At 42.7% G+C, this 16,520-nt stretch overlaps 1 protein-coding gene across 5 annotated transcripts in view; it reads right to left on the reverse strand.

Moving 5' to 3' along the window:
- Nucleotides 1-16,520, reverse strand: part of SORCS1 (sortilin related VPS10 domain containing receptor 1) — a 554,925-nt gene that overhangs the window by 256,802 nt on the left and 281,603 nt on the right. The gene's annotated exons all lie outside the window — the stretch shown is intronic.

A 16,520-nucleotide genomic window follows, 5' to 3' on the forward strand; every position in this document is an offset into this window, starting at 1 on the left:
AAGATACTTGCGGGTTAATGTGGTTATTGGCAGATCTTCAAGGGAAACAAGCCAAGCTGTATTTCAGTTTCACAAGTTAGAGAAGTTACACAGATGAATGGGAGAAAAGAAGTCAATGGGAATGGAAGAAACCACCTCTTAGAGAAAGCAGAAGGAATCAGTGGCTGATAAGAGGGTTATGATTTTTCTGCGAGATTTCCAGTCCCTTCTAAGCAAGATGCTGCTTGGTATCAGCAGCAAGTTGCCTCCTTATGCCTTTTATAAGATACAAACCATTTACAATAAGCTTTTTCTAAAGGCTGCCAATACCAGCTTAAAAAAAAACAAACAAGAACCAATATCTTAATGCAAGCTTCTGTGGGCAGACATGAAAGCATCAACTTTAAAATTTGATGATTTAAATGAATTATCTCTCACATTACTCAGTACAACTGAAGAAGTCGCCACACATGAGCTGGTCTGTCACAACTGACCATACAGGGGCTTCATCTTGGGAGGAAGTCATTTATAGGTCTCAGCACAAGCTAGGGCAAACACAGTCATTCAGGTTTGCTGCAAGCCAAGAGTATGTATGACATTGCCACTCATTAACTGAGTGGTTACAACCTACTGTGCCTGGAGTCTGAGCCTCTAGCCCAACTTGGACTGTAAACATTCTGCCTCAATTAAATCATTACAGCAGAAGAGTTCACTTCTAAGGCTGAATCCTCAAAAGGCAAAAATGCACTCATTCCATTGTCCACTGTAGCTTTTATCACGAAGATACAGGAGGGACCAAAGGCCTCTGATTTTGTTTATAACATCCTTCTACAAAAAAGAAAAAAACTCGGTTGCCAGGCTACAGCTTTTTGTAACCCTGCAGTCCTGACTTCACTCCTTCCTGAGCATGGACAGTAGTTTTCCAGCTATAAGAACTTACAGACCTATAAATAGCAAGGCCATTCCCTGACAAGTTCAGGAAAGAAAACAAAATACACGTCTTCCGATAAAAAGTCTTCACACCAATTTCTATAATTAATTATGTCTGTGAACAAGAGGGCCCTGTAAACAAATTAGAGCTATGACTCTCAGTGTTGAAACACCATTAAACCAGGTGCACCAGATAACTTACTGACTGGCTTGAGTCAAACCTCCACAGGTGGTGGCTGAGTGAGAGAACTTTCATTTTAAAGCACTAAGAACAAGTTGTGGTGACCCTTTATGTATATGCTACACAAGGAAAAGTACATTCATACATGTTCTGCTCCCCCACTGCAGGAACTGTCTCTTAAGTAGAAACTCTGGCTGTATTAGTATCTGCTAATCTATCTCCAACCAAGTCAGAAACTTAGATTCAATCTTCTTTCAAACTGTTTCACAAGCAACACAGGACTCACTAGAGAGTAACTGAGCTTACTGACTTTTAACTTAACTCTTTTCCAGTTTTTGCCTCTATTATTAGCCAGTGCTTAGTGCTTCCATATCATTTAAATTCAAAATCCCTAGCATAAAACCTACAGTCTTTCTCAGAAGTTCAGATTCATCATTCTGAAAAAAGAAAATGCCAGTATCTTCACTTACTAAGTTTTTTTTCTACCCTTAAAGCCTCTTTTCAGGTGATTCCAGAGCTAAAATCACTCTTAAAATTCACATTACGCTACCCCAGTTCACAAACACTGTCTTGTCTCCTCCATTTTATGTCTATAAGTACAGGTAACAGATGCAATTGCCTTTGGCCCGTTTTTGGGTCACCAAAGAAATATATTAGTCATAACTGAGTAACAAAGAAGGAATAGCTTACCCCTTTCCGAGGATCAGAGCTCACTAGAAACATGCAAGGAAGGCAACATCCAAGTAGAAATGCTTCCCTCTCAGCTGCCAGCCCTGAAATAAGGCTAGAGAAAAATGGACCCTGGGTCCACCCCTTCTCTTTGGGCAGTTGAATTGCTTGCACCTGTGCTTTCAGGGCTGGCCCCGCCCCTTCACCAGGTGCTCAATCACTGGGCATAGTTCAGGCTATGATCTAACAGTTCCCCCACAGCTTCTCAAAGGACATCACCCCACAAACCTGACTCTCATGTGTTTCTGCTCCATCACCAGTTTCAGTTTGCTGCTCAATTCCTCAGGCTTTTCAAGCAACATCTTAGGACACTATTTTCCCAACCTAACTCAAAATTTTACCAAGATTTCTTGGTAAAATTAAGCCCTTCCCACAACAAGTAAACTTCTTACCACCTGAGGACGCACACCTTCCTTAGCACCTCCTCACCAGTAGAAAATACTTCAGACCTCAGTGTTTTTCTTAGTTGCTGTGAGTACTTAACACTTCAATTACAGTCAGGTTGGGTTTTTTAAGCTTAGTAACAACAACCACAGATCAACTTCTTTAACAGAAAATCTGTTCTTCATTGTGCATTACAACTTCATGCAGTTTCATAAAATAAACCCTCTTCTCCTCCCATTCTTAAACCTCATATCTCTTCTTTCTCCTTAATCACTAATCCCTTCCACCTGGCAAGGCACGCAAGGCAGGCAATTACAGCCACCTGCATCCCCTGCCCTTCAGTGGCCAACTTACACCTGTGTTCTCCTGCCTCTCACAGCACCCCAAATGCAGGACCAACTTTAAAAGGCTGGATTGAGGGATCACATAGCAATGTTTGTAAGCCTTGTATTCCTGCTCCTTCTTGTTTCCTCCTCTCAAGTTTAAGGAAGAACCAGTTATCTAGTCTATCTCCTGCACAACTGTCATCAAGTTACATGACTTTCATGTACATCCATCCAGTGCATCCCTTGTAACCATTTCTGTCTCCCTCATCATAGCTGTGACACGTTGGTTCTTTGAGGGGAGTCAGATAATTTGTCTTTGCAGCATTTCAGCGCTGTAAAAGAAACATTGTAGAGGACTGGCACTTATCAGGGAGATGACATCTCTCAATTCTGTATGGAAAAATAATAACATTGATAAGCACCTCCAGGAGGGCTCCTGCCTGGGTACAAGCCACATTCCTTAGGATCTCATCTGTCAATCTGCTCAGAACTGAAAGGGGGCAGAAGAGTGAAAAACACCTCCAGGTTTTCAGATGTCCCACTTGCCACCTATTCTCCTCTTGAATTTTCAGCTAGTTAAGACAGGGCTGAGGTGCTGCATTTCTGACTTTCCACATAGCTATCATTAGTAAACCTGAGTCTGTCTCAGGAACAAGAAGATATAATGCTATTTGAGTTACCTTCACTCTAACTGTATAGCAGCCAGTGAGAACCTGTGAGGGATTCAGACATTCTTTCAACATTCTTTCCCCAAGTAGCTCTAATGCTCTTGTTTAATGTCATATGTGTTTCAGCGGTGGTTTCACTTTACTGACATCATCTGTCCTTTGTAAATTCAACACAGAAAGTGAATGTTTTAAAATGTACATCATCTGCCTGTCTTCTTTTGTTCTTATGTCTGAGCCTTACACAGAATGGAACCTTCCTTAATGACCGTGCAAGCAACTCGTTGACTCAACAACTAACCTTTATGACTGTCTGAGAATGAAAGAATGGAGCCTTAACGGCTGTAAGGTCTACAGCACATCATCTCCGGAGGTAAAGTGATAGACCTTTTATCTTCACTTTGTCTCATGGCTCCTCACAACTGACAGACATCAGAAAAGAGGGAAAAGCCGGGGGGGTGCGATCACCGAAGACTCACATCTAAGACTCCAAATCTTCTTGACAGAAGTGGGTTGCCACCCCAAAGGGCGGTCTCGGACCAACTCTACTGTACAATGGTGAACTTGTACATTTACCTTTGTCAACCCACCACACATAGATCAAGACTCCACACTCAAGACAGTGACCGTTCCAGGAGTTGTGAACTATATCTATCTACAAATCTCTCTGTCTCTCCTTCTCTCTCTTCTTCTCTTTCCTCTCAATCCTCTTTTACTCACTTTCCTATAGTAGTCATTGCCTAAATTTGCCTTAAAGTAGTTGCTTAATAAATGTTTTTGGAAAATTGCCTGATTTTTCCTCAAAGTAGCTGATTAGTTGTTAGAAATTTCAATAAATTGTTTTGTATTGTTCCTCTGGGTCACTCCTTGGCTCAGGTGATCCCTGCAGACACAGAGTGCCCTATTCAGTGCCATTCCAAAGATTCACCTTACTAACAACCCATCAAGTCAGCCAAGATACCTTATTATGATAGACTGACGGTACTGCATTCATTTTCCATTGCTCATTATACCAACTGTTTCTATTATCAAGTATTTACATCTTCTAGAAGCTGCTACTGCATAATTTGTATTTCTGGATCATCTGAGTAGCTTATTAAAAGGAGAAATTTACTAATAGATTAAAAGCTAATTTACATCATATCACCCAAGTTCAGATTTTCATCATACAATTTCAGTTTTGTGTCTAGGCCTGAGCTCCTTAGTCCAAGAAAGACAGGAAACTTCTAGAGAGACTCCAGCAGAAGACCACAGAGATGACGTGGGCCTGGAGCATCTCCCATATGAGGAAAGGCTGAGAGACCTGGGACTGTTCAGCCTGGAGAAGAGCTGGGGGAGGATCTTATCAATGCCTATAAATATCCACTGGGTAGGAGTCAAGTGAATAGGGCCAGACTCTTTTTGATGGTGCACAGCAACAGAACAAGGGGCAATGGACACAAACTGGAATACAGAAGTTTCATACAAACGTGAGGGCACTGGAACAGTCTGCCCAGTAAGGCTGTAGGTTCTCCTCCTCTGCAGATACTCAAAATCTGCCTGGATGCTTTCCTGTATAACCTACTGTATAGCCTACCTGCTTCAGCAGAGGGTTGTACTCGATGATCTCCAAAGGTCCCTTCCAACTCCTGGGATTCTACAATCCTGCAGTATACTTAAGAAGGACCACTGAATTACAGACATCTTTCTTTTTTACTCTGAACTCTCTCCAGCAAAGAACTCCATCTGTTTAATGATATAGTATGTCCTTATTTAAACAAAAACTCTCTCCACAGAAGATTAAATACAGGTTTCCCGAGTAACATTTCATAATGAAATGCTATTTCCTTTGTACTATATTCTCTGCTCCTCATAAGATTTCTCAAGGCGTCTCTCTCTTCTACTTGCTCACAAAGGTTTGTTTCTCACCAAAATCCACCTTGTTAAACAACAGATTGCTCAGAAAGGACTCCTTCTACTTGGTATTTCAATAATTCAGTGCTACAAAGGAATAGAGATGGATTCTCCTGCTTGCCACAAAGGAACTCTAGTTTTCATCCGAGTGAATCTCAATATACACAAGTAGGAAAGGATCACAGATACAGACTCAACATTCGTCCTCAGTTTTACTCTGAGATGGTGCCAGACATAATGAAGATATGGAAAAGACAGAGCAGCATAGCTGACATGAAATTCTCTTCTTTTTGTGTATGTGTGTGTGCCCGTTTTTTTCTCTTTCAGCTTAGCAGGAGCACAGGTGATTTTCCAACTCTTTTAGGAAGGACATGTGTAAAGTAGTTTGGGGTTTGTTTTCTTATTTTCCTTTAAAGTCATCCCTCAAAAGTCTCATTTATAAGTCTGCTTTAAGAACTTGAATAGCACTGATGAAAACCTGGGCTGCTGCAGTAAGCACAGGCATTCCCAGCAACTTTAAAAGGACCTGAGCAGCCATCAAAGCACAGGCAGATAGTTCAGAGCAAAAACATTTCCTGGAAATAGTTAGTACTACACTTAACATCACTTTAAAAATTCAAAGAAACATAAGAATACCTTTAGATAAATCCACTTTCAGAGAACAGTGATGTTTACTTGCACTGAAGCTGTACCTCACTCCCACTGCTATTCTTTGTAGCAAAAATGCAAATGTAATTGACTTGTCAAGACAGCGCTATTTCCCTGAGAAAGGCTGAGAGATACCACTGCCCCGGCAGGACAGGAGAACAGAAACAATGCTATCAATTATAATGTGGGTTGAAGTGAAAGGAAGACTGAGAAGCGAGTGGGGAGCACCAGGAACATTCATTTTTTTTTCTTCACATCCACACATAACTCCGATAAATAATCAACATGAATATTTGCTCCACTGGAATTTGTGAGTATCTATATAAGGTGTGCACAGGAAAAATCAGAGAGGTGAGGATTAACATTACAATGGATCCTGGATAGTGACACCATGGAGGCAAAGACTGCCATACAAGGGAAGGGAATCAATCCACTAATTCAGGGCTTCAGACAAATGATAACAAACTGTCCCACATCTCTGTGGTGTGCAGATGCTGAATTTTTTCTGATTTCAGCTGTGGTCCCAAGGTCCTGTCCAGCAGCTCCTAAGCTATCTCAGTATTTTATTGTAATTCTGCTTCAGGGCAATCCCAGCTAATACTTAGCTGCATTAAAAGGACCAAAGTCAAAGGAAGCTGGAGAAAGAAGAGAAAAATGTAAACTCTGGGAAAGCTTTCTAGCAAAGGATAAAAATGAAGAGACTGCAGAAACCTGGCTCTTGCAGAAACTTTAATGACTAAATCAACAGAGCTCTCCCATGAAGTGGTTGCAGAGCTGGCTTGTTCCAAGCACCGTCCTCCAGAAATATTTTCATCCTCTAAGTTCATGATGGGAGCTTTTTTCCTAAGGTTTCCCAGCTAGCACTCATCATTTCCTTCTTCTTAGTGTCCCGGTTTACCCAATCCTTAGGGTACATCTGGTCATCTATTCAATTTTCGTTTGCACGAATGCTTGCAGACTGCATCTCTCCAAAAAGCTGTGGCATTTGAATGTGAAACTGGTCCTGTAGGCAAACCTAGTTGACCCAGTCCCTGTTCACCAGCCCTGACAACACAATTTTATAACACATTTCATTCATCTATATCAGAAAATGCTATAAGATTATATAAATTAAAGAGAAAACTATTTTTGTTGCCAACCAGAGATGCCTTCACTAACATACTGTAAAATTACAGGCAACACTGACAGAGAAGACAACACAGGGCATGGGACAAGTCAAACCAGGTGAAATCTCAGATCTTCTCTGAAACTGCAACAGAGCTAAGTAAGATCTTAACATTTAGCATCACCTGGATTTTAAGGAAGGCTAAGGAGGCAGGGTCATCCCAGTTGACGCTGGAAGATGTAATGCACAATCCCTAAACTGACCTCTGTGGTTCTACAGCCACAACCATCACCTTTCTGTGCTGAGCTCACCATTGAGCCTATCCTGATCTCATCCATCAGGAAGGCAGGAGGAGACATGGCAGGTGGACGCAGCAAGACCACTACATGCTGTTCCCAGCTTCAGTGCATTGCTGTCTGCACGCAGGATATTCCAGCTGGCAGTCAGCATGGGGCTGATGGCTCTCTGCAGCTGCTCAGAGGGCAGCAATGCTGTGCACAACCACTCCTTGCTTACAGCTGCAGCATCCCATTTAATTGCTACCTCAGAGTAGCAGAGATGTTTGACAATATCAATGCAAGCTGCACTGGCTTGTGAGCTGGCCTGTTAGTCATGACAATTATTGGGGTAATGCTCACTTTTTTGTTTAAAAAGAAGCACATGCCTTTCCTGGCCCCTCTACATCAAGGGGAAGCATCAGTACTTGCACACCTACACACACAGGTGTGTGCAGCACTTCCATCATCTGTTTATTTTTCTTAATATTTTTATAAGGAATTGCACTCTAAACGTGTTGCTGTCTCAGCTGTCACCACTTGTCACATTACAATAACGATCACCACTTTCAGATGGCAGTTCAGGTTGTTTAATCATCACTTTCCTCTGAGCTGTCCATTGCAGGCAGGTCGCCAGGCAACAGCACCAACTGGCAGGGCTGGGGGTGGGTGGGAGGAGGAGGATGGAACACGTTGGGGCTGGCAGGGAGGAAGATGAAGAGCTAATGTTTCTATGGGAGAGGAAGGCAAAGGAGGTGCTGAGCCTTTCCAGTAGATCCTAGCCTGCAGCGTGGTGAAAATAACAGGGATTTCAGAACCTCGAGTTTCAGTGGAGGAGGAAAAGGCAGCAGGACTCCAACCCACAGCACTTTAACGCAGAGCTGGGCCCTATGCTACAACTGCCATAGGTATCTGTGCTCTGACTCCCTCCATCCCACCAGGCACAAAGCCATGGGCACAGCCTGTGGTTAGATACACTTGGAATCAACGGCATTTATTCCACTGAGTGACTTTGATATAAGTTACTCGGGAAAGGATGAGCAGTTTCTCAAGGTTTCTGAAGAAAAAAAGAAAGGTTAAAAGTCAACTTATAGAAAATTGAAAATAAAATGGAAGGTGAGAGTTTTACATACAAAAGATGAGCTGGAGAATGTTTTGTTTTGTTTGATTTTGTTTTCCAGGAACGACACAATTGAGCAGTCCTTTGTCATTTAAATGAAGATAAAAGGAGAACCAGCTGTACCAGCACAAAGACTGCAGATCTGCATCAAGGCTTCTTTGGGTTACAATAGCCTAAGTAGAACTGTAGATTCACAGAATCACCACAGAGTAATTTAATTGAGTTGGAAGGGACACTTAAAAGCCATCTGGTCCAACTCCCCTGCACTGAACAGGGACACCTACAGCTCCATCAGGTGCTCAGAGCCCCTCCATCTTGACCTTGGGTGTCTCTAAGGACAGAGCACCACCACCACCATCTATCTGAGCGCCCTATGCCAGTGTCTCACTGTCTTTGTGGTAAAAAAAAAAATATTTTCTTATATCTTACAATCGAAATCTCCCCTAAGTAATCACTGAACTTCAGCAGCTCGCCTGTATTCTAGATCACCAGATCCAGGCTAAGTTCATATCTATATTCTTCAGCCCAGGCTCTGTCCTCCTTAATGAGTTTAAAAGAATGAGGAACATGCACACAAATGAAGTGGAGGAGGCACAGTGCAGTCCCTTCCCAAGGTGTGATCCTCACCCCACAAAAAACACTCCGGAAATAATTACCCTCCAATCTCCTCTGATTAGTGACATTTCACCACAGATCAGTGTGTTCTGGCATTAAGGTTAATGCATCTGCTGCTTTGTTGATGTATCTTTATTTACTCACTTAGCCTCACCCATAAAAAAAATCTATCATTTCACATAAAGGAGGTAAGCTCTAACTTTGATTTGCAGATTCCCATAATTTGATTTTTTTTCCCCCAATAACAATTAATTTAAAGCTTTTCATCTTTTGCCTACAGAAAAGCCATTTTTTTTCTGGGAAATACGAGGTGAGACTCAACAGAAAGCAAATTAACTATTCAGTTCACATTGTCTGGCACATAAAGCTTGATTTTCACAATAAGTATTCATAGGTAAATTCTTCAAAAATCAAGGCAATGAATATTAATTTGAAGATTCCCCAGAATTCACTTCTGTTAGGTCTGTTTGCAGAAATGGTTCTGTGAGATGTATTGGCAACGCTCTCGGTGAGGGCAGGGGATGGTTTATACTGATCCAGTCTCGCAAACATACAGGGACCATATTTTCAGCTGCTGGAAATACACTTTGGATGCAAAATACAAATTGTCCACACAAAGTCTATTCTAAGTGATTAAATGGTGTCCAGTCCCACGTTACTGTGGAATTTCAACTGCTTTCTGAATCCAGAACTTTGTGAATACTTCACCGCCCCCCCCCCCCCAAAAAATGAATGTTTTTAAAAACACACCTGAGAATACCACATAGTGAACAGGAACAATTTATGAGGAGATTTGTTATATAAAATATGTCTCTCAAATTATTTTCTTAACCTTAAATGCAGCGGGGGAGGTGAGAAAGTGGGCGGAAGAGAAATATTTGGGGAAAGAAATGGGATATCTCTGCTGAGTTATCTAAATAGCCTGAGATTTTCTAAATTGCCTTTCCCTTCCTGCTGAAGGGCTGAATGTAAATGGCCTGCAAGAGCTCGTGGCACTGTTGGCTTTCAGTAATCACCAGCTGAGGTGACATAACACAAATAGGATGTGAGCAGCAGCACTGAGTTGAGACTCAGTGCCGTAAGGGATCATGAGCTTCCTTCCCATTTACAGCTGTTCACTCTCCACCCAAAAAGCTCAGACTTCTCATGTCTTGGGAAAATATCTGCCTTGAAATGACCACTGAAGATCATCTCCTTCCACCTTTTTGTTCATCTTTTGATTTAATATATCCACACAAAGCATGAAAGACTGCAGATGGGCTCTTAAGCTACAAAGGGGACCAAGAAATGATACACGTGGCATCAGACACGTACTCCTGGTGGCAGTCTACAAACCACTTTGATGAATGCATTTCCACTGCCCTCTCCAAGCACCAGCCTTACAGTGGTGTACCAGTGCACCTCACCACAGCACACGAAGAAGCACAAAGACCCTGCCCCAGCACGAGCTGCTCACAGAGCTGGGTTTGGAGCACTGACATCCATCCATAGCGGCAGAAATAGGTCTAATTTCCCCCTTCCTCCTCCCTACCCACCTAAATCTCCATTCTTTTCTCTGCCTTGAGTCCTAGAGGCAGCTTTGAGTCTTGGTCTATTGCCATGGGACAATATCACTCCTCTATTTAGAGACATGACACGAGGTTAAAGTTCTTGTAGAGCCTCTGAAAGAAAGGAATTACATTTTAGGACATATCCTAAAATATCCTCTTCCTTCTCAAAGTACTTTTCTTTTATGCTCCCCAAGGAGAGAAAGTGCGGTACTAAGTAAAAGTCCTATTGTGTTACCAGCACTGAGAATTAGAGATTAAGGTCTCCCACATTAACTGTTGTTTGACTTAAGACAGATAGCTAAAAAATAAATGCAAATGGCACAAAAATCATTTTACTGCATCAACTTTTATATGCATTGCAAATTCCAAAATAATTAGTCTATCACCCAATGCTGCCATTTGAATTGGAATCAAGGCACATTTTAATTTAACACAGAAATGTCAATTAGAGCTGTGGGAGTCATTGATTTTTTGGTTTGCTGACCAGATATGAAAAAACGGGCAGAAAGGCAGTGCCTTGTGTCAGTCTGATTGTCTTTCTCCTCCTATGAAATGAAAACTTGAATCTAAGTGATCGAGATCCAGCACGAGCAGATTTTAGGAAAATATCGGTTGTCAGAATATAGGTAAATATTATAGTTTGAGATGATCTACCATTGCCAGACCTGAGCACTGGAGGGGATGCAGGGCCCACGGGACACTCTTGTACTGTGCAGCAGCAGTGACATCAGAGCATCTCAAATGGCACTTCACATATCTCACTGGAGCTCTGCACACGACTCTTGCATTGGTGTAACAAGAAAGGCCAGTAGAGGCAAGACTGCCCAAGGCCAATGCTAATCTTGGAGCACTCCATATGTGCAGCTGCACCGCAGCAGAATGGGTCAGAAAGCTCCACAGCCTCTCAAGAACAAGCTGCTGACTTCTGGCCTCATTGCTTCTCCCTCTGGACAGACCTCACCGTGATTTCCAGGCCAAGAAATAAAAAACACTTATTTGAAGGGAGGAGGAAGGAGAGAAAATCCTTTCCTATTACAAAGTATAGCATTAGAAAAATTGAAAACTATAACCTCATTGCTTTATATAGTTTATAGCCTCTTGATATTGCAGGAATGCTAGCTGCAACTGTCAGAGCTCTTCCATAATTCTCCTTAATCTCCCCTCCTGATGGGATTTGCATATCCCACTTGTCAGTCTGAGTGGAAGCTCCTCTCCATCGCTCAGACACTTCTACAGAAGCCAGATTCACACAACGAGATGCCTTTCTTCTCATTCTCAAGGATTCTCTTTCACCCACTGCTTTCTCTCAATGCATGGCTGTTCTTAATAATTTCCCACATATCCTATTTCATATTCTGTATATGAAAAGCCTACATTTTATATAGTCAAGAAGTATACCCACAGCTGGAATGCGACATAGAAGAGTGAAATTTTCCAGTATTTTCTCTTAGTTGTTGTTGCTTTTAAAGGAAGATTCATATAAAGAATGGATGTCAAGTATTTTATAATCAGCAGAGTAGCACAATTTGAAGCATGGTACTTTCAGTAATACTTTAATTTGACCTGATTATTTCCAGTTTAAATCCCAGTTCTGTTTTCTCACTTTTGTTCATCCTTTCCTAAATACAGTCTCATTAGCTTCAGCAAGAGATTAGCCTGAAACCCTCTCAACATCTGGTGCATTATTCTATTAATACCATAATATATTGTTGTAATATATAAGCAAGACATTTTACATTGTACTAAAGCATTTTAATGCAAGCATCCAACTTAAGACGAATCTTTTCTGGGGACCTCTTTCCCACACCTCAGGAACCAATCTAAATGCAAAGCAACTGACAACAGGGTCATTCCTCACCATGGGTCTCACCACTCTGAGCTCCACACTCACATTCATTTCCTTGAAACCCCTTTTTTATAGTAATGCAACCACACTGGGAGGAAGGGAGCAGTGGACTATTGCAGTGTCACCGATGGGATGATGCTAGCAGTTCTTCACCCATCTCTGGAAATATTACACTGGAGCCACAGCTCTACTAGAAGGGAAGGACAGAGAGTACTAAGTACAGGCAGTTGCATGAATGCAGCATCTGAGCAAAGACGTCACAGAGTGAGAAGTGACATTTTGATTGATTCTTCATTCTGGTCAGAGCAGAATAACACTGGCAATTTCAGACACTTTTGCCATGCCTTTACAGTCCTTTGCTGTCTCAGTGTTAAAAGTGAATACATTCATTATCATCCACATGGAATCCTGTTCATCAAAAGCAAACGCCTGATTCAAATTCAAGCTCTTGGGAACCCAACTCCTAGAAATTCACAGTTCATTTTCCACAATCTGTCTTACAAGCAGATACAGAAAGAGCAGTGCTTGCTTGATTTAGCAAACCAGAGGTTGAAAGGGAATATGAGCACTGCCTGTAAAATAATTCCAGGGAGGTGTAAGTGCCAAGGAGGGAAAACGAGTTTAATTAAAAGGCATATAGACAAACCAGTAAATATATAGATAAATAAATAAATAGATTGCCTGAGGGCAACCTTAGAACAGAAATCTGACAGAAATTTCCAAAAAGCAGAAGAACAAGAAACAACTACCCTGAATGGAGGAGAGCAACAGGAAGGAAACTCCAGTTTTTTATGATGCATTTTGATGAGTATAAGGTAGGATGCAGTGCCCACTACAGCCCTGAACCTCTCCTTAAGTTCTTAATACATAAAATAGGTTTGAACGCTCCAAATGAAAACCCAACAACAGATTATCCACTATTACTTTGCCTAGGAAGAAATACAGTGCATTTCAAATACATAGGGATATTGTCATTCTGTCTTACCCGTGTTCAGTTTGTGTTGTCAATAACATCAAATAAAAATCTAATGCAGAGTCTCAGCTTGTTTAAAAGCTCTCCCATAAGAGACTTATCTCTTCCCTTGTTGTCTAGCGTAACCACATGACAACAGTGATGATGACCTTGCAGGCTTCACACTGCACTGGACCCATCAGTCATATTGATTTTCTACTGTGGATGGAATATAAAAAATTATCTGGCCAGGTTGCTTTGCATCTGGTCCAGATTTCATCTCCAGCATTCTGCTGAGGATCTTCTGCTTGGAAGACCCAAGAGAAGCTCAGCTGTAGCCCTCCAGCAACATAAATCACGGAAGTTTGGACCAGATTTCCCAGGCTACGGAAGACGTAAGTGCTGGGTAACCATGTAAAAGTCAATCCACAAGCTGGGCACACGCTCATGTTCTTTATCTAACAGTTTGAGATCTACACCGGTGTCCAGGCCAGGACATCAGACTCTGACCAGTGCAAGGCAACAGTGGGTTGCCTTATAAATAAACTGAGAAACCCAGGCAGCCTTGGTTTCTCAAAAACTCTGAGAAGCAGCTCTATCCCAAAAGCTCATATTCGATATTTCCTTGAGAGTTGCTTCTCTCCATTAAAATCAAATATCTCTACGCACAAACCTCTGCTGCCTGTTTTCTCCTATGCTGTAGCATAGCATTGAGAGAGCTAAGGGGAATTCAAATCTACAGTGTTTGCATATACTACATCAGGAAGCACGTCTGATATTCCTGCAGGCTAGGAATCCTGCCAACTTCCACACTGATGATGAAATTCCCCAGAGGTGAAAATAGACAGGAGATCTCACTTGTGTCTTGTAGCCAGGGTTTAAGGAAGAGATTTATCTGAGAGGATCTAATACTTCAACTTCCATGGAGGCCAGTAGAGAGACTCCGCATGTATCAAAGCAAAGAAACAAAGCAATGGTGCTAACATGTGCCAGTTAACACCTTCTTGGACAATTCCCAGACAGTCTGGGACTTGGTACAAGCCAGAGACCATTTCCAGCACCCAATTTAGCTGCAGCTTCTCCTCTCTGTGTTGCAGACAGAAAGTGCTCTGGATTGTGTAGATGCCAGACCATGCCAGATGGCCTGCATGGCCTCGCTCACCTCCACGGCAGTCAGGGCCTGAGGACCATCTGCGTTTTCATACAACACTGGATACACTCCTGGTTTCATCCTCATCAGTCATCTGGCAATCCAGCTTCCCCACACCTGTGCTCTCCTGTGTAGAGCATGCACTGACACTGCTGGTGGGGAAGCCACAATAAACAGGAGGAAGCAGGGTGCATGTGAAGCACGTCCCTGTAGATGTGACCTGAGTTCTTGCCACAGGTCTGTGTGGGTATGGCTGTGTGGATATGTACTTTCCCCACAAGGCTGCACAGCTGGTCCTGTTGCTGCTGTCAAGTGTAATATGGATTCTGTGCTGCAGGGTAAGCTGTCTGAGGGGTACTCAGAGTCATTGATGGGCCCCACAGGATCCCCACTGTAAGACTGTTTATGTTGGAGGACTTATATCTGGATGACTGACACCACTACTTATTACTCTTGTTGCACCTGTGGCTGAGCACACAGCAAGCCCAGCCTCAGAACAGAATGATACACAAACACAACGTGAAATCACTGCCCAGACACAGAGAATCTGCAAACATTGTTCCTTACAGCTACCAGGAGTACTCCCAGAGGTCCCTTCCGCTCCATCAGGAGCATCGCAATTGTATCCAGACCACTACCAAAATTAGGATACAGGGAAACAGACAGAGGTTGGCAGAATCAGGTACAATACAATTAAAACAAACCTTAATGGTGGCAGTGCTTTTATTTTACAGCTTTCCCATCTAAAGGGAGCTCAGATTTTTAGGGTTTTGTTTTGGCTCTTTCCTTTACTCACATAGATGCTACAAACTATGATCATCTCCATAGCGTCCCTCCGCCCGGGCAAGAGGCACAAGCTGTTTAACGGCAGCACTCGCAGAGCACATCAGAATGAAAATGAGAGGAGGTGTGTTGCATCCACCTGGCACAGTGGCGAAACACAGGGAGGAATCTGGCAGCCACTGCTGCTGGAGCGCCGCCAGGGCACCGGGGTCACACAGCACCGTGCACACAGCACCATGGGATCCCCTGCTGCTCTGTGCAGGTGGCATTACACACACCGCACGCCTGGGAAGCACTTCACCCTAGCCCCCTCACACTCCCAGCTCCTTCACAGCTGAGTGCCCAAAAGCTCCATGCAGAGCCATTGGGTCAGTGCCACGTTGAGCTCCTACTGAACCAATGCCACTGCTTCAGCCAGCCTGGATGAGCTTGCTGGTGCATCCAGCTCCTGCTAAGCCCAGCTTCATTTAGCACTGTGAGGGGATGCTACCACAGCATGAATAGCACAGCACTGTCAGAGCACACAGCAGCAAGGTGGGAGTGTGATCTCCCCAGCAAAACACAACTCAGGGCAGTTTGGGCAGGACAGCAGCAAAACATTTCCCCACAGCTCCCTGCAAGCAGTTTTACACAGAGACACTCAGCAGGTAAATCAGACCATAGCATTAACAGTCCATACTACCACAGTGGGCAGAAAGAACTATACACACGTATATGTCTAAGAACATGTACAATGAAAACTGCTACTTCTAATAATAATGCATCGATATATATAGAGATGAAACATCCTTGTGTGAAAAGAAGAGGAAAACTGATGCTTGCTGGGTGACTTTTTATATCAGAAGCTTTTTCTTAGCAAATAGCTCTCTTTAAACCAGTGTCAGACTCAATTCAATCAGTATGAAAAGCCTGGAGTTCCTCCCCGGCAACTTCTGTTACCACGACTATGTGAGAGAGGCTAGAGGAGTTGGGAAGAAAGGGGAAGGTCCTTCAAAATGGAGATGACAAGTATTCCCCTGTCAATTAGCTAATTAAAAAAAAAAAAAAACAAAGCTGCCGATGAGTCCATAAAACCTTGTCTCAATTAACTAGATCGGAACCCACAGTGTGGTGCTTACAACATCCATGTTAATTCTAAACAGAGTGATTGGGATATATTTTAATACAATCTATACCAGGAGGAACTCATAATTATCTGACCATAACTTCAAAACATCACCAGGTTCCTCGTGCTAAAAGCTGAGAAGGAGGCCAAGGATTTGCACCAAGCAGCCAAAAGTCTGGCTGAGAGCAGAGAAAGTTGCCCTTTCCCCCATGAAGTTGTATGGGGAAACACATCACGCTGGTATCCCTTTCTCTCCTGTTAGCATTCTGCTCTCTGAGGCACTC

The sequence above is a fragment of the Gallus gallus genome, chromosome 6 (genome assembly GCF_016699485.2).
Source record: "Gallus gallus isolate bGalGal1 chromosome 6, bGalGal1.mat.broiler.GRCg7b, whole genome shotgun sequence".
Classification (NCBI taxonomy): Eukaryota; Metazoa; Chordata; class Aves; order Galliformes; family Phasianidae; genus Gallus; species Gallus gallus.